The following is a 23703-nucleotide window of genomic DNA, read 5'->3' as shown; positions in this document are numbered from 1 at the left end:
CAGGTGCAATGTGTGCTGGGTGGTGACCTAGGCTGCTGGGGGGGTTCCCATAATGCACTGAGTATTTCTTTTTCATTCATCTCTACCCCACTCTGCATTTAATCATTAGTTATTATTAATCTCTGGCTCTCTTCCACAGTGTGTCTTTTGTCCTGCCTCCAACCGCTCACAGCAGATGACTGCCCCTCCCTGAAAAAAGGAGGGTTTTCCTTCCAACTGTTCCCAAGTGCTGCTCACAGGGTGTCGTTTTAACTGTTGGGTTTCCTCTGTAATTATTGTAGGGTCTTTACTTTAGAATACAAATGCCTGGAGGCAACTGACGTGATATGGTGTTATATAAATTGAACTGGCTCCTCTCAATGTGGAGGAGCAGCAGCTCTACTCTGAGTCCTTCCCGAATGGCTGTACTCCTCACCCTGTCTCCAAGGGAGAGGCCAGCCACCCTTCAGAGGAAGCTCATTTCTGCCGCTTGTATTCGCAATCTTATTCTTTCGATCGCTACCCAAAGCTCGTGACCATAGGTGAGCCTGGTTCTGCTGGAGGTTACTGGAGGAGCCAGTTGAGGTGGCTCAGACATCTGACTAGGATGATTCCTGGATAAGCAGAAGAAAATGGATGGATGACTAAACTGAATTGAACTGAATTGGTAGACAGGGTGGAGGCCCTGATGACAGCATTCCAAGGTTGAGGACATTGAGTCCGAATGGACAATGTTCCATACCTTCATTGCAGAGGCTGCTGCAAGGCTTGGGCGCTAGCTGAAGCAAAAACTCGGGTGTGGAAAGAGTTCTGTGAGGCCATGGAAAAAACCTTTGGTCTGCCTCAAAGTGATTCTGGGGAACCGTCAGGCAACTCAGGAAAAGAAAGCAGAGCTCCACTCACTCGGTGTATAGTGCGGGTGGGGCACTGCTGATTTCAAATGCAGATACAGTCAGGGAGTAGAAGGAATACTTCGAGGACCTCCTTAATCCCAGTGACAAATTTTCTGCAAAGGAAACAGAGTCTGGGGACGAAGGGGACAACTTGTCCACCACTGGGGTGGATGAGATTCGCCCTGAGTTCCTGAAGGCTCCTGATGTTGTAGGGCTGTCTTGGTTGACATGCCTCTGCAATGTTGCGTAGAGATCTGGATGGTGCTGCTGGATTGGCAGACTGGTGTAGTGGTTCCCATCTTCAGACGGTACGCACCAGCTATCCGGGAATCACACTCCTCAGCCTCCCCGGGAAGGCCTATGTCAGTTTGTCCATTAGATGAACCTCAGATTCAGGAGGAACAATGCAGTATTCATCATAGTCGCAGGACACTGGACCAGCTCTTTATCCTCTCCAGGATATGCGAATGTGCGTGGGAGTTTGCCCATCCTGTCTGTTTGGTGAACCTGGAGAAGCCCCACAATGTGCCTTTCACTGTGTGTCTTTTACTCATAAAGGTTCAGCTATTTTTCATTTTGGCCTCTTCAAAGTTTCTTCAGTTGTATCAAAAGATGGTGAGAGATTGATGGTTTAATTTTACTGGTAAGTATATGTTAAAAACATTTTTAAACATGTTGTGTTGATTCCTGCAACAGCATGAGTGAAATGACCATAATAACAATTTCTCAGCTTTCAGAAACCATTTGAATATTTTTGATAGGACAAACTGTTGCGTAATTATGGTCAGTGTTAAAGGGTTAAAGGATTGAACTAATCTGCAACCTGTGCTATGCTCACACAGTCTATGGATCAGTACAAATATGGTCACTTCTGTCTCCAAGAAAACCAAGATGGTGAGAGCCCAACTGACAAACTCAAGGCTTCGAAACAGCAGCCCTCAAACTAAAAGGTGGCGTCATGTCGGCTGTGTCTGTGTTTTATATACAACCTTTGAGATTAGTACATTTATATGTGGAGAGACCTTCATTTCCTCTAAACATAATACACCACATTTTGACACAGTGAAAGATTATTCCTGCCCAGATTCATAAACATGTTCACATCATCACACTATGCAGGCCAGCACACAGTGTGTGGCCTCACTGGGATTCTCTGTATGCACACATAGCACGGGATTTCTGCCTCTCTGACACACAGACACACACACACACACGCTCACGTGAGTGACAGTTGGTCCACTTCAGTACGAGGCAGTACAGTTGTTTGCATGCAGGACGTTTTAAGGACACCGACAGGCAGCTGCTCCCTTCAGTCAGCAGCACACCATCAGATGCTGCCTCCCGTACAGCTTCTTTGACATGCAAATGTTTCTGAATAATTATAATGGTGCCTGCTCCAGAATAGCAATGGCAGGAAGACTATTTGCAAAATGTGAAGAAGCAGAATTACTTAACAACATCTCAAAATGCTTCATATTCCAGTAGCTGAGCTCAGCTTGTTGGTCTCTTATCAGATTTTCTGACTCTGACCAGAAAATCTCCCTTTCAAACACTGCTACAGAGCACTTAAACATCAAAACACTATCATCAGACACCTGAAGGTATCTGATGATAGTGAGTACTGATCTGATACAGTGATTAGTTAATAAGCTTCACCATGAGGCAAAGCCTGAAAATCAGGCTCAATTTTAAAGTGAAACAGGTGTCAGTGAAAAAAACAAAGAGAGTGAGAATACAACAGGAAACGCATCGAACTGTTCAGTGACTTTTAAAATTTACTGTAAACATAAAAGGAAACCAGCTGGTGTAGCAGAGTGAAGCACCTCCAACCTGTGAGCATCCTCCATGCTGTGTTAGCTCTGCTGCTGCACACAGATTTGAATGAAGCAAATCAGCCCCGCTCGCTGTCACAGATACCGTGAGTCAGCATCAGACTGATCCAAAGCAGCGCGTTCTAGCCATCAGCTAAATCATGGCTGTGAATGGCATGTTGTTGTTCTGCTGATCTGTCCTGCAAAAGCGTTTTGGTTCTTCTAAGGTAAAAAAAGTAAATACAGTCAGTGCTCCCCCGCAGACTCCTGGCAACAGAGTAGCATGAATCCCCTGGAAGTACAAGTTCTAATAATTACAGGCCTCAGTTGCTCTTAATGGGGTGCATATGAGCTTCAGTGACTTTATTCACCATATCAAAAGCAAATGGCTCAGAAAGAAACAGGAATAAGAAATGCTAAACTCATAATAAATAAAGCACTGAAAATACCGTCACTGTCTGTGATCGGCATCACTGGAACTAACCCGTCTGAGATGTTTAGCAGACACGTCTATGGTATGAATGTGAACACCCTGGGTGACATCGTTATCGAGTTATTCACAAAGTTGAAATCTGGCCGCTCGCCCACCCAGTGAGGCGACGACAACACCCCATCAACAATGCAGCTGTGAGAAAAGATAATGAAGGAAGATGAATGAGGTCTTACAGTTAATAACACTTCTGCAGTGGCTGCAATGATCGAAGTTTTAAGACCCCCTGGGTTAAAGATCCCACACCCTGGGAGACGGTCAGGGTTTGCAGTAAGAATTAGTTCTCTGCCTCGCTTACATTCTGACACCAGCTGGAGCTGGAGGCACTTCTCTGTGTGGCACACTGGGCAGTGCGCTGGCCTTCTATTTCTGAAGGTTGTGGGTTTGAGCAGCACCAGGATCAGCCTTGAGTAGCAGCCACTGCTTTACTAACAAACACTGAAAACTGCAAAGCAGCTTTATAAGCTTCAAATGTCCTCAGACTGCAAAGAATGGTGCAGACTCCAAAAAAGGAGCAAAGCAAACCTTCTTATGAGGTGAGTGCAGAGTCTGTTAAAATACAAAGTAGTAAATCAGACTGAACTGACAATTGTGCTGGCACAGGATGAAAACGTTCAGAGTAATGCTGCCTGTCAGTACAACAGATACGAGGGTGGCTTATGTAAAAATTCCTTTTGTGAAATTTCTCCAGAGGGGGACATAAAGTCTGACTCGGAGCAGCGAGAAAGAGAGAGAGTCTGACCTCTGACCTCAGTCTGTTTGCACACAGCTAAATCTAGACGTCTCTTCTGATGTTTTTGTTTTACTTGAGTTTATTCCAGTTCTGTCCCGGCCTGTTTAAGGGATGGAAACATCTTTTTCTGGAATTTGACCTGACCTGAGTAAACTCACCAGTATATGACCGACCTACCAGAGTTTGTCTGGAAACATGTTGGAAAGAAAATTCAGCCACAACCATGAAATGCAAAAATCTTTGTTGTAAAAATCCATCACACACAAGTGATGTCACAGTTCCATCAAACAGTATGCCTGATTTACATCAGTCTGAACTGCTTCCCGCGCACCTCCTAGTTTCACATTATTACCCAGCAGTCCCACACCGACAACTCCAACATCAACCTGAGTTAAAATTCAAAAGAGGAAGAAGTTGCAGGTGAGCAGTGCAAGTGTCGAGCAAAGATTGTGTTGGTGTAGCCAAAAAAGTCATTGATGTGTTTTGTGTCAGAGCAGCGGGGTTGTTTCCTATGATTGGTTTCCCAAAGTTGCCGCAGTCCAGGCAAATCAATGAAGCCGAACCTCGGAAAAGCATTCCTGACATAATGCACCACTTCACAACTGGCAACCTGCTTTTTGCACTAAATTAAAAAGAGAAGACTACCTGGTGGGATATTAAACAGCCTTTAACCTGCTGGCTCCCAGTACAGTCTGCCTGTGTGAGAATAGCACGCATATTTGTGTGGTTACGTCATACATCCTAGCTCCTGAATTCTCTACACAGACAGCGCTGCCACCTAAACCAGTTTCAATAGTGAGAAGGTGTCTGAAGCACACCATTTCCTGTTGTGTGATTTAAGAAGAACAACTGCAGCACATATCCTGACCTTACTCTCCTGACATGCATGAGAACAGCTCAGGTTAACCAAACTAGTCGTAGTGAAGCCTGGGCGTCAGTAGATGAAGGTAAATCTAGGTATGTCTGCTCAGCGCTTCTGGTTATCTGTAAGATATTCAAAGGTTGTAGGTTTGAGTTGATATTTAGGCATCACCTCTGAAGGGACTGTTTCAGTGAACACTTGGAATGCTCGGCCATGTCTGCAGTGCTGCTGCACAACTTTTCGACATTACTACGATCCTGATGTCCGTGCTCATGGAAGGCTGCCTGCTCAAATTTACCAAGAAATTATTCCAGAAAGTTGGAGAGCTGCAGGCTCTCTGAACAGCAGTTTGACCTTCTAGTTTAAAGTGAAATCCTGCAGCAGCTGATTTCAGCTAAATCCCACCAGCGGTTGAATTTTGAAGGTGCTTTAAATGTATTTGTTTATGCATGTCATCTTAGCGTTCCCTTTATTTGCTTTTACATTGCTTAGCAACTAGCACACCTATGTGCCTCTGTGGTGCAGTGGACAGCACACTGGCCTTCTATGTGTTCATGGATGAAGTTATGCAGAGCTTGTGGGTTTGAGTCCCACCACAGTTAATGTTTAGCAATCCTTCCAAACACTGAAAGAACCCCTCCAATGTTATTCATTATGTGCGTCCTAAAATACTTTAATATTCTTCCAACAAAAGTGTGCAAAGATCATCTTCACGGCTCTTCTTCCATAGAGCTTGTTGAACTTTACAGGATACACAGGAGACAGAGGGAATAATCTACGGCTGAATCCAAGTATTAAATCTGGCATTAATCAACTACACGTCAAAACCACAGCAAACCGGCAGAACGATTCGCACCGCATTCAAAACGCGAACAGGGGCCACCTCTGGGGCTCAAAGGTGAAGCCAAAAAACAAGATTTCTGACAGCTTCCCAGTGCTCTCCTGAGTTCATGAGTGAAGACAGCTTTTATTGAGCTTCACGCGCTTCAGTCTTCTTTCTGAGAGAGACGATCCAGTGAAGGAGGCCCAACACTGGTGAGCCTCCCAGCTTCATTTCCAGGAACCTGAACCTGCACTCAGACAGAAACATGAACTATGTGCATTGTGCAAGAGGTCGCCTCAAAGAGGAGCTTTTTAACCACCCACCCATCATTTTCCACTGTGCACATAAAATCTGACTCTAATGGGACTTCAAATGTTTTTCATGTTGTTTGTTTCAATTTTCATTTTGCTCGTGGCTCCACAGAATCGAGCTTTCCAACTTACTGCAGCAAGCTGCTCATGGTCAGGATTTTGTGCAGGTAATAGCATAAATGGATCAGAATATAATCTTTTTATCTTTTAATACCTGAGGTGGATTCTTTAGAAAGATGCTGCTGTATGATTAGAACATGATCCAAATCAACAGGCGGGAGATTCACATCCGAGGAAAAACTCTGAGCGATTAACCAGGGGGAATGTTAACTGACAAACAAAAGCTGTCAATAATCTCTGAAGCTTGACTCTGTTATCCCTCCATCCATCCATCCATCCATCCATCCTCTTCCGCTTATCTGGGGCCGGGTCGCGGGGGCAGGAGCATAAGCAGAGAAGCCCAGGTTTCCGTCTCCCCAGCCACCCCCTCCAGCTCATCCGGAGGGACCCCAAGGCGTTTTGACTCTGTTATGAATTATAAATTTCTAGTGGAGTGCGACAGCAACAGAGTTTGATAAGGAAGAGCAGAGGAAATGTAGAAAGTTCACCATTTACAGACCCACACAGCAACATCATTTTCAGACTCGTACCTGTTGTTTCATGTGCATTTTATACATTTATACCACAAGAAAATCCTCACTTGGAAAATAGAGGGGTGCAATAACTTAATTCAATAACTTTATTAAAATTACTTGTGAAATCTCACCCCTAGAAATAAATAAATATATGTCTTGTACGGCCACCCAGCCTAAAAATATCCAGATATAATTTTTGGTCCTGAGGTACAAATAAAAGCAGAGCTGATTTTGGCCACAGTTTTGTTCTAGTTCTTTCTGCTCTATTGTCCTGTGTTGTATTGTGGGAAGCAGAGTCGGACTCTCAGTGGACAGCTGAAGCATCGAGGAGACTCTAAATGTGTCATCAGACTGTGAGCCGACACAAGCTCAGCGTGTGTGTTTGGAAACTCCCCGTAAGTATTTATACATCTTTTGTGTGACTAATAACACACACTGAGCCTGCACACGTGTGTGTGTGTGTGTGTGTGTGTGTGTGTGTGTGTGTGTGTGTGTGTGTGTGTTATTATTGGCAAGAAGCAGAATGACAGAGACGGTGAGTTTTATGGTTCTATTGGAATGAGCAGTGATTCACACGCCTCTGAGCACACCTGGTCTACACCACCAAGACAATGAACACACTGGAGCTTTGTTTCTACTCAACAGTGATGTCAGTCAATAAAAAAGTCCTTTAAAGCTTCTTATTGCAAGTTAATGTGTTTAAAATGGTTTAAAAATTAAGCAGAATGTGAATAAACAGCAACTTTAACTTCATATTTGAAACTTCTACGTGTTGTGTTGAAGAGATATCAATTGAAGCTGACGTAGGGCCGGGATGTCCTTCTGTGTCATACTGGTTTGTACCACAGGATGGTGTAATGAGTCAGTGTAACCTTTATTTAACCAGGTAAGTCATTAAGAACACATTTTAATTTAGAATGGTGCCCTGAAAGGGGCAAAACCTCCTAAGAAAAGGAAAAACAATATTAAAAGTTAAAAGACCCGCAGTCAGAAGGTTTTCAGCACACCTGCTGGTAAAATGCTGCAAGTTAAATTCTGCAAAAGGCAATTAAATTTTTTTTATTTTACACATCTGTGATGCTACTTCAGTTTATTTTGTTCTCTTTTGTTCTTTTTAGCTGTATATGTGTGTTTTTAAATTTGTATTAAAATGTTGTATCTGAAAAACCTAAGCAGGGACGGGGTCTGCAGAGGACAGGCTCAAAGTCCTGCACAGTGAATCTGTTGTACTTAGATGCTGCAATATAACTATACCAGTGTTTCCCACACTAACATGTTAGCATGTAGCTATGAGTGTGTATCTCTACATAAACAGGCATCACAATTAGAATTTTTGTAACTGCTTCTTTATGATTCAAACTTGACTGAGTGCATTTTATTGAAAAATAAGAAAATGACTGTCGATCACACTTGCAAAGCTGTCCTGTGGGCCACACTGGACCCTTTGGTGGGCCAGTTCTGGTCCTGTTTAGCGTTTCCCTGCAGGCAGTGCTTCTGCACAGCAGACCAGAGACACCAGCTTATTATTATGTTAAGAAACGAGTCCAAATCCTACAATCTTTGACTCATTAAAAACAAAAAAAAAAAGAAACACAGAGCCACATCGTTAATGCAGGTCGAACGCTTTTCCTGATTTCTCTTCGTGTTCTCAGGACTAAAATCTAAAAATCACAAATGTCTCTTTTTGTCTCCAGTCCAGATGTTTTAGGTTGAACTGGGTCCAGATGTTTGTTTGTGTGGCTGAATAATGAATCTGTGTCTTTGCATTTACATCTATGTGTGCTTTGTTTTGTGTTTATGTTGTTTGCTGTGTCATTCTGAGGCCAGAAACACTGCGGTATACATCTGCCGCCTGAGTCACACACACACACACACACACACACACACACACACACACACACACACACACACACACACACACACACACACACACTGCTGTATGTCACAGTAGAGCCTCTGTCTAACCTCAGACGATGCTAAATTGTCGGACTAATTATTATAAACGACAAACACCGGTCACCAGGGGAACGATCCACCCACATCCCATAATTACACTGTACAGGCTCAATATTAAAACTGCTTCCAAATACTTGAGATGGTTGGGGTGCGTTTGATTTCTATTCGCTGTGAAATCAATGGCTCCTTCTGTTTTTCAGAAGGTGAAAGGGAGCAGAGACCGGAGAGGCGGAGTGTGTTAAAACTTAATGCTTAATGCACTTAATGCTAAAAACGACACTCGAGGTCTTATTTGATATGTGATATTACATTTGGAGGTTCAGTGGTGCCTCTCTTGCTTCTACCTGTCTTTAAAGAAACAACTGTACCCAAAATGAAGGTCACACACTCACATCAGCAGCAGCAGCAGTTTAAACCCACTCTGGTAATGTTCAGGATTTTAAAGCATAAAGCCTGATTTTGAACAAATATGATTCCTTATTCCAGTTTGGTGGAATAAGAGAGCCAGTCTGATTCACCATCATCAGGAAGGAACAAACATCGCTGTAGACACAGTTACTGCATTAAGATACTTACTCAAACTACATCAAGTGAAAAAGGAGCTTTCAGTGAGTTGAGCAGTTAAAGAGTGACTCAAACCTACAACCTTTAAATGCCTTCAGCACAAATGCTCTAGAAGCCCAATACGCTGTCCATTGCACCACAGAGCCACACTGTCAGCACTGACAGGCTGATGTAAAACATCACTTAGTCACATGACCCAAAGGCGCTCATAACCCAGTTACTTGATCCAAAATAAGCCTCATTCTGGTTTTTGAGAACAGTGAAAATGGCTCAACACCGATCAAAATGAATCCCAAACAGATTTCCAATTATTTTAGAATGAAGGTTTTTTTTTCAGCCTAAATGAACTGAAACGGAGCTTTCAGTGGTTTTAAGCACTGACTCTGCTGGGACTCAGTGATACAGGTGGATATACAAACAGCTTTGGACACACAACCATCCCAAAGAAAAAAAGAACAGCTTTATCACAGGAAGCAAAGACGGGACAAAGCAAGAGTTAGTGTGGGACAGGCATTTAGGAGTCACCAGCTGGAGGTATTTTACTCGATCAGTATTTTCATGTATTTTCATGTGACCTCAATAGTCTTCTGATGTGTCCTGATGATCAACAAGCAAACACCGACCTGTTAATTCAATTTCTGGAAAAAAAAAAAAAAGTGCTTTGCCTGTTATAAGCAGGAACAACAAGGATCCTCTGAGGATCCATACAAAGAACGCATTCATGGATGAAATACGCAGCGTCACAACACAGCATGTAAAAAGGAGCCGAAATGGCAGCAGAGGATTGAGTTTTTCACCTCCAGGTAGTGAACGTGGTTATTTCTACTGTGTGCATCGCTCTGTATCAGCGGTGGTTGCTAGGTTACAGGGAAAACATGAAGGCTGCTTTAACGCCATTCAAAAATCACTGAACAGCAATCAGAAAGAGCACCATGCACAGTGATATGTGAGTCGCGTCAGTACGACTTTGGTTCGCGTGATGATTGGATTTGTGGTTTGAGTGGGCTGTGGGAGATTGTCAGGTTTTAAACTTCCCGCAGTTTGGAAATGGATGGATTGAAAGATTGAAACGGGATTTCTGTGGCACTTCGGATCACACGCTGGACTTCTAGACCCCCAAACGAAGTGATTCAAAGGGTCTGGGTTCAAGCTCCAGCAGAGGCCATCCTTATAGGTAGTTCAGTCTCTCTGGAGAATCATGAAATCAGCATTGAAGCATGTGGCTCTGTGATTAACTGCAGTATTCAGTCAGGTTAGAGCACTAAGCGAGCCAATAGTCTGGCTTTTGAGGAATCCGATTGAGCGTACTCAGTCAGCACATATTTAAAGTCCTTTGAAAGGGATCTTAGAGAATTTAAATCTTTTCCAAACACCAACTCTGATGGGACTTGAACCCACAACCACTGAATGCTGCATTAAGACAAGAAGGCTGACACGCTGGCCACGGCACCACAGAGCCGCACGCATGCTAATACTGTAAAACAAAATAAATGGTCCCTGTTCATGAAAGCAATGCGGTCACCTTCATTTAAATGCCCCTCAAAAATGTGCTGGGGTTTAGCTGTAAGAGCTGATTGTGGTGGATCTCACTCTACAAGCTCTGAATCAGATCTTTAGAGCTTAACTCTGAGTCCAAAGTGGTGTCTAACACAAAAAGGACAGAATCCAGACTCTCTGATTCACCGCTATTGGTTCTTGGTTATTTTGAGCAAACACTGTATTTACATCACATCCTATCCTGGGATAGGATGTGATGGAGGTAGATGATCCACTGTAGCGACCCCTGAAAGGAGCAGCCAAAGGAAGATGGTGGTGTGAAAATCTCAGACTGCACACTCATAAGGTGTTATCAATCGAAAGATGACTGCACCCTAAAGTATACTCTGTTTTATCCTAATTTTTTACTCTACTTGGACCATAATTTATAAAGTGAACGTCATGCTGTATTCAATAAGACCCGAAACCAGAAACTGTTTATAGATAAAGTGTGTCTCATTTTTGTGTGTCCTTATCTCTTATTGTGACAGGGTGATGTATAAAGAAGGAACAAAGTCCAGCTTGAAGATTTTCAAACTGAACCAAGGGAAAGGTTAAACTTTGACTCTGGTGGGATTTGAACCCACAAACTTTGAATTCCTTCTTTTAAAAACACCTAGAAGTCCAACGCGCTGTCCGTTGCGCCACAGAGCCACACAGACAGCAATGACTGCAGACTAATGTGATGCAACCAAAAGTGAAAACATTTGTCACAAACATTCAGCCAGAGGGAGTCAAGCACACAACCCTGTAATAATTTCATCCCTGTTTCAGGAGAAATCCAGTGTGCATGGAGCTGAACTTTAACAGTTCACTGCAGGAGTTCAGTTTAGGTTGCTCCACCTTTTCACCCCACTCGAGTCAGAGAAAAAGAGGGAAATGTGCAGCGGGGAACAACACGAAAGAGTTTGTTTGTACTGATGGAGGCAGGGGCGTGGTGGCCATCGGGAGGTTCGGGGGTTTTCCCGAACGGCCGGTCGTTTCCAGGCCGAACCGGACGGTGATCAGATTTCTTTTGGTTTTTTTGGGGTTTTTTTACCCAATTAAGCACAGCAGCGCTTGCGCGACCGCAGGTGCGGACAGTGATGGTCGGTCGCGAACGTTTCGGCTCTAAGAGGTGGCTCTTTTTTCACCAGGAGGGGCTACAAACACAACAGCCCAGCAGTGTTAATCCGGTCTTTAAGTATGACGTCATTTCCGGGTCCAAATGCTCCTAAATAAACAGCAATGGCATAACCAATGACTGTTCACTATTAAAGATGATTGTAACATACCTTATCAACTGCAGCTATTTCCGCTTCTCTTTCTCATCGGTAAAATGACAGCTGAGTGTGTTTTTTTTTTTTAAATAAATATTAGTTTTCGTCAACGGCCCTTTTTTTTCATGATGAAAACGAGACGATAACCAAATAAAAACTACCTAAAAGGATAAAAAGGATGACAAAATAAATTGACACTTTTGTCAACGAATGAAAACGAGACAAAAATGCTTGTTGGGGAGGGCATCCAATCAGAACTGGTTTAATTTTGTGACAGGGCGGGACAAGTTAGGAAAACATCCAATCAAACGCACAGCTGCACAAATTTAATGATCAAGTGTGTGGGAAGCAGGTGACACGCTAATGTTAATATTATTAATAATATTCCATAACTTTTAATAAATGTTTGATTTTGTGTAAGTGTGTATAATGACTAATTCAAGGGAACTGAAGAAAAAGAATTTACATTTTACACCCTTTATATTTTAGTCGACTAAATCGACTGTAGATTTAGTCGACTATATTCTTACGATAATTCGTCGACTAAAACTAGACTAAAATTATTCAGATGATTAAATTATGACTAAAACTAAATTACATTTTCGTCAAAAGACTATGACTAAAACTAAATCAAAATTTGCTGTCACGATTAACACTGCATCCCAGCCAGCACACCATTAGGAGAGGTGAAGGGCGCGACACTAGCTAAGGGGGGGCTGACGATCTTTTTCCCCCTTTCGCGGCTCCGTTTTACGATCGAATAAAAGGCCTCTCCAAACCAAGCTCCCAGGCTGAATTTCAACCCCAGCCGGCCCCTGGATGGAGGTCAAGAGGAGACGAAGTGTGGAGGTAGAGGTCCAGCATTTTCAAAATCAAACCCCCTCTGTGGTGAAAATCCTGCTTTGTATTTGATATTCTAGCAAATGTTCTCACAGCTCTGCTCCTCACTCCTCTTCTTCCACCAAAAGTCTGTCTGTGGTTTTACCATTTCAGACTCTTCCACTGATGTCATGGGGAGAGAGGCGGGGTCAGTCACGCTCATGTTCACACCTGTGGCCAATTTAGAATCACCAGTTAACCTAACATGCATGTCTTTGGACTGTGAGAGGAAGCTGGAGAACCCATAGAGAACCCATGCAAACTCCACACACCCAGCTGCTCACTTCAGACTCAGGATCATCTTGCTGTAAGGTGATAGTTCTAACCACTGCACTCAGAGTATGTGTATATGATATATGGTGTATATGAACTTTGTTCCAGATTCTTCCTGTGAAAGCAGCACTGCAGCTCGCCCCAGATTTATTTCTGTTGTTCCTCTCAGCTGGCTCTCTGAACAGGTCTCTGCTGTGATGGTCCTCAACATCATGTCAGCTGCTTCTCCAGAGAGTCCAGCTCCAACAGTCTGCACTGCACTTATTTATGACTCTGCAGATCGTCTGTGAGCTGCAGAGATACTCAAACCAGAACCTGCAGCAGGTGGAGAACTGCTTCATGCCAAGGAGAACAGGGACTACCAGCTGCAGCCCAAGATCTACATCCACAGGATGAGACTCCCTGAAGAGGCAGCTCATTATATTGTTTGGGTTTTGTTAAGAAATATCAAAAACTAATAAATTATTACATAAATAAATCAGTTTTAGAAAGTGTGTGTGTGTGTGTGTGTGTGTGTGTGTGTGTGCGTGCGTGCGTGTGCGTGCGTGCACAGCTCTTTCCAATTGTTTCTGTAGAAATGCTGCAGGCTTAAACATTTTGATGACTGTTTCTCAGGTAAGTGTGAAGATGAGATTTTTTTCATAAATATTTACATAAAGGTAAACATCATCATGTGATCTTCATACGCATCTTCAGCTCTGAGAACTTGTGAGCTGTGTCTTCCAGAGAAAGCTACATCTCTCAGTACCATCTGGACACTTTGCCAGCTCGCTATGATGTCATCAGCATTCAAATATGGTCAATGAAGGAGGCGGAGCCAGAACAAATATGAACCTGCAGACCAATCACATTTATTCATAAACATGTATCTGAGTCTTTCTGACTTTGCAGTTTGTCCACAGTCACCTCAAATGACCGCAAGTCAATATGTTTCTCAAAGGAGCTTCAACACACACACACACACACACACACACAAATTAATAAACAAGCGATTTTGTAAACCCAGTTCATTCTGGTTTAGAAAGTGATTTGTGTATTTGTTCTTGACAAAGAGGGCTATTAGTAAGCTCAATGCTCAGAAGGACTGAGCTGTCATCTGCCTGCCAACACACACACACACACACACACACACACACACACACACACACACACACACACACACACACAATTAGAATTTATTAGGGTTTTTCTACAACAATAATCGAAGGGCCTTATTGGTTGATATTCAGAAAAAAGGAAACCCCCTTAGATTCAGCCTACACACACACACAAATGTTGCCTTCAGTTAAGTAGTGGTGTGTGTGTGTGTGTGTGGTGTGTGTGCTTAGTCACTGCATGACTGGGTAACTGCCATGATTTATATCAAAATATATGTGTTCTGACTTCTCTGCTCTGTATGTGGCTCTCAGCTCCATCTCAGAAATATCCCACAGACTCTTTCACACAGATTTGGATTCTGCTTGTGATGGTAGTGTTGGGGGCAGGGGTCACATGAACACTTACCAGTTCTGTTTATTAGTGCTTAGCTGTGGGGCCCAGGTGGACACAGTCCAGAAGAAGAGACATGGGCCCACCACCTGCAAGAAGCGCCGTAGGGGTTGGGTGCAATGTGTGTTGGCGGAGGTCCTGGTGGACTGATCCACGGCTCTCGAGGCTGACTTTTGAGACATGGAACATCACCTCTCTGGTAGGGAAGGAGCTTGAACTAGACCAGACCGCTGCCCTCAGTGAGTGGCAGCGGTCTGGGGGGGGGGGTATCCTTGTATCCCCTCAGCTTGCTGCCTGTACATGTATGTCTGAGTTTTTACTGATGGACAAGAGGGTCACTTCCTTCTGCCTTCAGGCCAGGTAATGGGTCCTGGCTGTTGTTTCTGTTTATATGCCAAATGACAGTTCAGAGTACCTCATCTGGTGGCTCCATAATCCTACTAGGAGACTTCAGTACTCACATGGCCAACAACAGTGTGACCTGGAGGAAAGTGATTGGGAAAAACGGCTTGCCCTATCTGAACATGAGTCGACTTCTGGATCTAAACATATTGTGAGGATGCACTGGGAACGCCTGGCAGAGACCCCAGTCCATGAGGTCTTCAACTCCCACCTCCAGCAGAACTTTGACAGCATTCCGAGGGTGGCTGAGGACATTGAGTCTGACCATGTTCCACTCCTTCATTGTTGAGGCTGCTGCACAGAGCTGAGGCTGCAAGGTGGTTGGTACCTGTTTTGGTGGTAATCCCCAAACCAGATGGTGGTCACCGGAGGTGAAGGGAGCTGAAAGAACGCATCCTATGGGGCTTGGTTAGACTGTGGGACTTCAGAGGCAGCTGATGGGTACCAGAAGACCGAAGCAAAAATCTGGGTGTAGCAGAAATTCAGTGAGGCCATGAAAAAAGACTTTCAGACAGCCTTGAAACGATTCTGGCAAAGTGTCGTGAAACTCAGCAGGGAAAGCAGTGCTCTACTCAAATGGTCTATAGTGTGAGTAGGGCGCTGACTTTAAATTAGGATATAGTTGAGTCATGGAAGGAATACTTTGAGGACCTCCCTAATCCCATGGACATGCCTTCTGTAGCATAAGCAAAGTCTGTTGATGAGGGGGATGACTCGCCCATCACTGGAGTGAGGTCACTGCGGTGGTTAAACAACTCCTTGGTGGCAGGGACCCTGGGGTGGGTGAGATTCGCTCTGGGTTCCTGAAGGCTCTGGATGTTGTAGGGCTGTCTTGGTTGACACACCTCTGCAACGTATGTCAATCCAGTACAGGTGCCACTGGATTAGCAGACTTGGGTAGTGGTTCCCATTTTCAAGAAGAGGGACCAGAGGGTATGCTCCAACTATCGGAGGATTCAGGAGGAATAATGCGGCCAGCTCTTTATCCTCTGCCAGGGCTGCCCTTTGTCATCAATTCTGTTTGTAATTTTTATGTGCGTAACTTTTATGCGCATAATTTCTAGGCGTAGCCAGGTGGTGGAAGGCTTCCTCAGAATCTCATCTCTGCTTTTTGCAGATGATGTGGTCCTGTTGGCTTCATGAGGTGGTGGCCTCCAGCTCACACTGGAGAAGTTTGCAGCCAAGAGTGAAGCAGCGAGTATGAGAATTAGCACATCTAAGTCTGAGGCCATCGTCCACAGCTGGAAAAGAGTAGAGTGCCCACTCTGGGTCAGGGATGAGTTGCTGCCCCAAGTGGAGGAGTTTAAGCATCTCGGGGTCTTGTTCACAAGTGAGGGGAGAGGGGAGCGAGGAGTTGGCAGATAGATTGGGGCTGCAGCTGCAGCGATGTGGACGCTGCACTGGTCCATCATGGTGAAGAAAGAACTGCGCATAAAAGTGAAGCTGTTGATTTACCGGTCGATCTACGTCCCTACCCTCACCTATGGCTGTGAGTTTTGGGTAGCGACTGAAAGAATAAGATCGTGGATACTAGCAGCAGAAATTAGCTTTGATGCTCTAAATCATAATATTCCACAGTTTTTCATACATGCATGCAGATCTGGACTGTGAGTTGCTGCTGCCATCCTGCTCAGATCTAATCAGATCCATTGAAAGTCATATAAAAAGCAAAAGGATCAAAGTGCACAGATAGGAAGGTGTGTCGTGATATTTTACTGTACAAATGTATGTCATGTGATATCTCACAATAAGTAATGCTTCTTTTAGTCAGTTGAGTAAATTAAGCTAATGCTGGTCAGAGGTGGCAAAAGTACTAACATTCTGTACTTAAGTAGAAGTACAAGTACTTGTGTTAAAAAATACTTTGGTAAAAGTCGAAGTACTGGTTCAACTTCTTTACTTAAGTAAAAGTAAAAAAGTACAGGCTCTGAAATTTACTCAAAGTAAGAAAGTAAAAGTAGCTCTTTGGAGGACGTTTCTACCTGCTATTTTTGTGTAAAGCTAACTGAACCTTATTATATATTATTGTAATAATATAAAATAATACATGAGAACACAAACGTTATTCCAATCTAAATTTTAATTCTAATGAATGTACTCATCTTGAATCACAAACTGTTAAAGGGAATTTAAACACAGCTCTGTTCTCTGTGTCCTCCATAGTAGAGGGTGACTGTGTCTCCACCTAAACACCAACATGAGGATACTCAGGGGTTACAGTGGGATTCAGAAGGTGGAGGAACCCTAAGATCAGCTGTAGTGGCTCTGCATGGGGAGAAGAATCACAACTTTCTATTGTGAGCTGCAGTAAATGATGTTGGTGTGCAGGCTGTGATCAGCTGACCTGCTGCTGCTGCTGCTCTGAGGTTTACTGCTCTGTGTGGATGAACTGAACTCACAAAGATGTAACCCAGTATTTCACAGCTATCTGAGCTGATCTCCATCCCCTACACTGACAGCATACAGGCTGTAGAAATGTTGGATTCAGTGAATGAATCTCAGCATCAGCAGCTTTGATTCAAACTCATCTCTGCTGCACTGATGTAACCTGTAACTCTGACCATGAACACAAAGTGCACCAACACAGAGCTTTACTGTAAATACAGTACAACAAGATAACCTGTTTATTACGTACTAAACTGCAGTATTTTCATCCAATCTTTGAATTACACAAAGTCAGCATACTTCAGTTTATTTTCCAGTCCTTACCTTTAAATCTAACCTCTCTTCTTCCTCTCCTGTCCTCTTTCTCCATCTCTGAGTGAACTTCTCTCTCTTTGCTCTCCCTGAAATACAGCAGCTCTTCTTTTAGCTAGCAGACACACTGTGTGACAAACTGCACACACTTTGTGTGTTTGCTGATATTTGTTGAGCATTTAAAAACGTTGCATTTACCTGCCACACGTTACTCCCTTCATGCTCGCTCCTCTTCAGTAGCGCTAGCTAAGCTGTTTATGTCCTGCGAGCATAATTTACGGATTCGGTCCGGCCCGCTGTGACCCCTGATTATAGCGCTATAAATGATACATTAATTACATGGGTTTGTGTATTTAATCCCTTTGTACCCGATAAGCCCCGGTGATGGAGGATACGCCAGTACGATTGTCTCTTATATGTTAATATTCCTCCGTTTAGGCTCAGATCGCTTGATGACTGACGGCGCACTGACCGGAAACGCAAACTTCTCCCTGACGTGTTAAAAAGTAACGAGTCTGTTTTGAAAATGTAAGAAGTAGAAAGTACAGATACTTGTGTAAAAATGTAGGGAGTAAAAGTAAAAAGTACTCAGAAAAATAAATACTCAAGTAAAGTACAGATACCTAAAAAATCTACTTAAGTACAGTAACGAAGTATTTGTACTTCGTTACTTCCCACCTGTGATGCTGGTTAATGTTGGGTTAAAAAAAATTTAAATAATTATCGTTGAAGTAATGAGTCAAAAAGATGCTGAAAGATGGATTAATTAGTAATGTGTCGCTGTATGTGGTATCTGGTTGAGTGTTAAACGATTCTGATGCTCTCAGGTGGCTCACAGTAACAGGTAACCAGTGTATGTACCTGAATTGTAGCTGCAGGAGTTTAAACTTCACTAAGCATTATGTATCAGAAACAAAACAAACCAACTGAAAATCAGTGACCTGCACATGTTCATCTGCAGTAATGTCCATAAATAAATCTTACTTTGTCCTCATTTTACTACAGACTCAGATCTGTGCGTGACTGCACTCTGATCTGCTCCATTGTCCTGCTTTCTGCATGTGTGTGTGTGTGTGTGTGTGTGTGTGTGTGTGTGTGTGTGTGTGTGTGTGTGTGTGTGTGTGTGTGTGTGTGTGTGCGTGCATCGAGCCAACACAGTTTTTTGCGAGAAGTTTGTTTTAAAAATAAGTTTGAAAGATGAGATGGAGAGAAAGTGATGATCGTCCTACAACATGCAACTCAATAGTCGATTCTTCTAAAATAATAGAAGACAGAAAGTCTGTAAACAATGAAAACACAAATCATGGAAGTTCATTGAAGTGAATGACAGACGTGTTTCAGCCCAGCCAAAAGTCCTCCCGCTGCCCTCTACAGGCTGCAATGCCCATTACAGGCATTAATACTGAAGCTCTGATGGATGCAGCTGTTTGTTTGTTTTGTCGCTCTAAACCAAAGGTCAGAGGTCACGTGATCTAAAGGGTTCATTGACTGTGGAGCAGCCGTGGGATCATTTTATACTCATATAATCTAGAAATCTGATTTGGATTTTGGTATTTCTTGTGGTCAAAGCAGAATTGTGTAAAGTGTGACGATCACCTGGATCCCCAGGAGAGTGTGACACTCTGACCGGAAGTAGTAAGGGGCATAATTGATCATCAATCAGCTGTTACCTGTTGATTATTGACTGCTAATCATCTTTTAAGTAATCAGTATTTAAATGCAATAATAATAATATAATGATGATGATGATGATGAACAGACTTGTAGTTTAACACGGTGCGTGTAAAACTCCACTGTACTTCACCACGACCCGTGCACGCGCATAGCCTTTACAGCCGTCTGGCGCTGGACGCGCGCGCTGAGAAGAAGTTTTAAAATGATTAGAGAGCGTTAATTGTTAAACTTATGTAACCCTCCCCGACAGTCTTCTTTAATTTTGTTAAATAATCTCTTTAATTTCTTTGCCTGCATCTTCACCTCTGTCTCAGCTATTTCAAGCACAGAAATACAAAGACGGTAAAAGTGAGGAAAACGTGAGCGTACCTCGGTGCCGGTGGGGAGAGGAGACATGTACGTCCAGCAGCCGGTGAGCGCCTGCAGACCCCGCTGAGCTCCACTCTTCCCTCCCTCCCTCTCTCTGTCTTTCTCCGGTGTTCCTGCTGCTTAAACGGCCGCTCCGGACGCATTGGATAAAACAGCTCTCCGACCTTTCAGCAGCTTTCTCCTCCTCCTTTGTTCACACAGTCAAACCGCTGTTTCCAAACAGAATTTAAAAGTCCTGCTGTCACTGCTCCAGTTCGTCCACTAACCTACTTGGCCAAGTTTTACGCACTGAAAAGCAAAAAATAAAAGAGCCAATCCAACATTTATCCGGCGGGGTGTGATCCCTGGATCCACGTCAAAGCTCATAAAGCAGCGGAGCAGAAGCTCAGACTGACATTTGCAGAGTTAAAGTCAATCTCCCGGTGAAAGATGTGATTTGGTGGTTTGGAGATGAGCTCCGGGCGGCGCACAGTCAGCTCGACCCCATCTGCTGCTGGACGGGGAAGGAGGGAGAGAAGGAGGGAGGGAGAGAGGGAGGTCCGAAAACTATCGGAGAGAGAGAGAAAGCGAGAGAGAGAGACTTCTGACAAGCGTCCAGCTGTTTACAGCAGTACAAACACTTTCTAAGAAACAGTTTCACCCTGGAATGTGGTTTTAATCCCAGAGATTTCCCCCCTTTGGATGAAAAAAAAGTGATGGCGACATTCAGAAAGTGGGGCTCTAGTTACCTCTGAGCTGATTCAGAGCACAATACAGCAGCTATTCATGCAACGGGATTCTGATGGGCTCATGGGAATGGAAGTGTGTTAACAAAATATGTCCCAATAACAAAGTGTGCAGAGTAACAGAAGCACAGAAGGAACTTACATGTACGACAATGATCCAAATGTGCAAAAATACCCAAGTGACAAAACCACCAAAATGAGCAAAAGCAACTAGAAATGACCCCAAAACTCACAGAGGGACTCAAAATGACTACAGAAAGACAAAAAACTAACAAAATATGGGTACAAATTACTAAAGAGGCAAAAAACAAAACCAGACACAAATCGAATGTCTACACAGAGACATAAAACCACCTAAATCCAAAACTAAAACCAAAAAATCACCTAAATGAGACACAAAACAGACACAAGCACCTCTACCCAGCCACCTCTGTCTGCTTTTCTGGGGGGCATAACCAAATCTGTCCTGGGTCTGCCCTGGCATCTCCTCCCTGTTGGACATCCCAAGACACCTAGGAGGTATCCTGGGAGTATCCTGGTCAGATGTGGAACCTCAGCTGGCTGCTTTTACTCACTGACCAAGGCCCTCAGCCTGTCTCACCCTTCAGAGGAAGATCCATTCCAGTGAAGACCGACCAGTGAAGCAACAGTTTCACCTTCTTGCTCAGTTCTCCGACCACCATAACAGACTGATGCAGCACCACTCCAGCTGCCAGTCTTCAGATCCCCTCCTCCTTCACTCATCAATATGATACCTGAACTCCTCCATTTGGAGCAGCAATGTAAACAGAAAAAATCCAGCTGGTAATGGCTTTGGTTTTTGCATCACTGCTGACATCACATTCTACCCTGAAAACTGGATGGTGGTCCCTCCTGTTCTGCACCACAGTGAAGGTGGTGACCATTAAGACTTCCATTCAGCCTGCAAAGACATTCAAGAAGAGTCCAAAAAGTTACAAAAAGGATTTAAAACAGCCAGAAGTCCAAACTGGCTGCAGTACGGCGGCAAAAACTGCACCAAGGACGACAGACGCTGACGCTACTCCCGCCTACAGCACGGGTCCAAGAAATGCTGATCACATTACTGCAGCAAAGAGAGAAGAGGTCTGTAACTTCCCCTCACATTTCTTATTTGGTCACGAAATGCTTCCAAGACAAAAGTGAATAAATTTACCTAAAAAAATTCCAAAATTTGCTTTAAAAAATCTCACAAACTTAAGAGACAAAAAAATAAATAAATACAGCTTATCCCAGTTGCCATGGGGCCGAGTACCCCTGGACGGGTCACAGTCTGCTGCAGGGCTAACACTCACATTCACACCTATGGGCAAGCGCCAGCTAACCTAACCCCACTAACTGCATGTCTTTGGACTGTGGGAGGAAGCTGGAGCACCTGGAGAAAACCCACGCAGACACGGGGAGAACAGGCACACTCCACACAGAAAGGTCCCAGTCAGACGGTGGATTCGAACCCAGGACCTTCTTGCTGTGAGCCAGCAGTGCTAGCCATCTTAATTTTATCAGTTATATAAAGAGCAAATCTGTGTGTTTGCATCTTATCTGTCTCTGTGCACAACGGCTCCAAGATAACACAATCACACCAGCACAGGAAGAGCGAGTAACCAATGAACAGCAACAGACCGTAAACAGGCGGTCACCGTGGCAACCACAGGTGTAAATCACACCACAGCTCTCATTATTAAAAAGTAATAAAGCGACTTTCTCCGGCTTACGTGTCATCTGCAGGCGGAGCGATGAGAGCGCTGTTGCTTCCTGCAGGGGCAGTTTGTAGGTGGCAGGATGTGACTGAGGAGCGGCTCATTGTACGCTGGAGGTCACGGAAAATGAGCCAGCAGGCCTCCAGGTGTTCTCCTAAAACCGCACAAAGCATGAATCAGCTGCTCTCAGATGTGCGTTACACACATGGGGTCATGCTGTTCTAATCCACTGACACTCCAGTGGTGCTACAGGCCTCATATGGAAGCCATTTTCAAAGTATTCTCTGTTCCTCGTGTTATTATTACTTTTCATAATAACTGTAGCTTGTAGAATAAATACCCTTTGGGTGACACTTTAATAAGACATTTTATAAACTAAACAGTGAATACAAATCAATAAAGGTGAATGTACTTGTGCAGTTCTTCTGCCCCAACTGGCTGAAACAATCTGGACGCTCACGATGATGGGAGGTGGTTAGGCCACGCGGATTAACCGGGGTTCTGGTTTTGGATGCAGAGTTAAAACATTTTGCTCCAACATCTTTTAGCAGAACCAAACTCTAAACAAGTGAGGGGCGACTCTGTCTGAGAAACTAAGGTAGCTCAACTGCACATCAGCAATTTTCCAGACATTTATTCACATCTGGGCCAAATCTTTGCTACTTATGGCACTCATGCCTCAGTTATGACCTTTGGAAATGCTGTTTGGGCCAGAATTGGGCGGGACCGTTTTTTATTCAGTAAGACTTCAAGCTACAGACTGAGGCCATAAACTCTTCAGTAAGGTGTTTACAGAGGTCATAGGTCAGGTGAGCAGTAGGCTTATTTTCTCATAGACTTCGATACAATCAGAATTCTTTTTACAATAAGATGAGTTGCCCCCTGCAGGGCATTAGAGAGAGTGCAGGGTTTGCAGGGACATGCACATCTGTTACCTCTGAGAGACCAGTCAGAGATTTATATGGACAAACACAACCTGAGGAAACGCACACACACACACACACACACACACACCGGTGGAATGCTCTCTGAAAAACAGAAGCAGATGTAAGAAAGTGTGAACACTAAAAATATATAGGCACGCACACACAGTGACACACAAAGAGTGGGGGTAAACAGAGCCGGTTGGCTGGCACCGTCCTGTCACTGTTATTCCAAACTCAGACATTCCACAACTCACTTTCCTCCCAACAATTACCCTCCAGACTGTGTGTGTGTGTGTGTGTGTGTGTGTGTGTGTGTGTGTGTGTGTGTGTGTGTGTGTGTGTGTGTGTGTGTGTGTGTAGCAGAGGTCAGGAGGCCGCTGTCAAACAAAAGGAAAAGGACGGTGGCTTTAAACTGCGACTCTCTGAATCCTGGACAGTTCGAACACAAACAGGAACTGAACATTGGCTTCATGATTCCCTGTTTCGCAGCGTAACGTGGGCGGACAGCACACACCTGTAGGTCTTATTTTACACCTGAATGTTGGTGGTTTGATGCTCAGCTTGAAGAGTGTCACAGCTGATTACCCGAATGGCAGGATGTGCCGTAGAATCGTATGTCTCCAGTTGTAAAATCTGAAGCTTGGCCCATCTGAATAGATAACAATGACCTCGTAGCATATGCCACTGCACGTTCTGCAGT

At 43.9% G+C, this 23703-nt stretch overlaps 1 protein-coding gene and 1 non-coding gene across 3 annotated transcripts in view; both read right to left on the bottom strand.

The window, feature by feature from the left end:
• The window catches only part of plekhg2 (pleckstrin homology domain containing, family G (with RhoGef domain) member 2), a 114047-nt gene extending 93964 nt beyond the window's left edge, over window positions 1-20083 (bottom strand). For both annotated transcript variants that reach the window (XM_030744732.1, XM_030744733.1), the window contains exon 1: window positions 19635-20083. The gene's annotated coding sequence lies outside the window, so the exon portion shown is untranslated. The remainder of the gene's footprint in view (window positions 1-19634) is intronic.
• On the bottom strand, window positions 11156-11247 carry trnar-ucu (transfer RNA arginine (anticodon UCU)). Its single transcript is given in 2 exon segments — window positions 11156-11191; window positions 11211-11247. It is a non-coding gene; the product is annotated as a tRNA-Arg (tRNA).
• Window positions 20084-23703: the final 3620 nt, after the last annotated feature.

The sequence above is a fragment of the Archocentrus centrarchus genome, chromosome 13 (assembly GCF_007364275.1).
Source record: "Archocentrus centrarchus isolate MPI-CPG fArcCen1 chromosome 13, fArcCen1, whole genome shotgun sequence".
Classification (NCBI taxonomy): domain Eukaryota; kingdom Metazoa; phylum Chordata; class Actinopteri; order Cichliformes; family Cichlidae; genus Archocentrus; species Archocentrus centrarchus.
The sequence above is the reverse complement of the archived record's forward strand: the minus strand, read 5'-3'. Positions and strand labels throughout refer to the sequence as shown.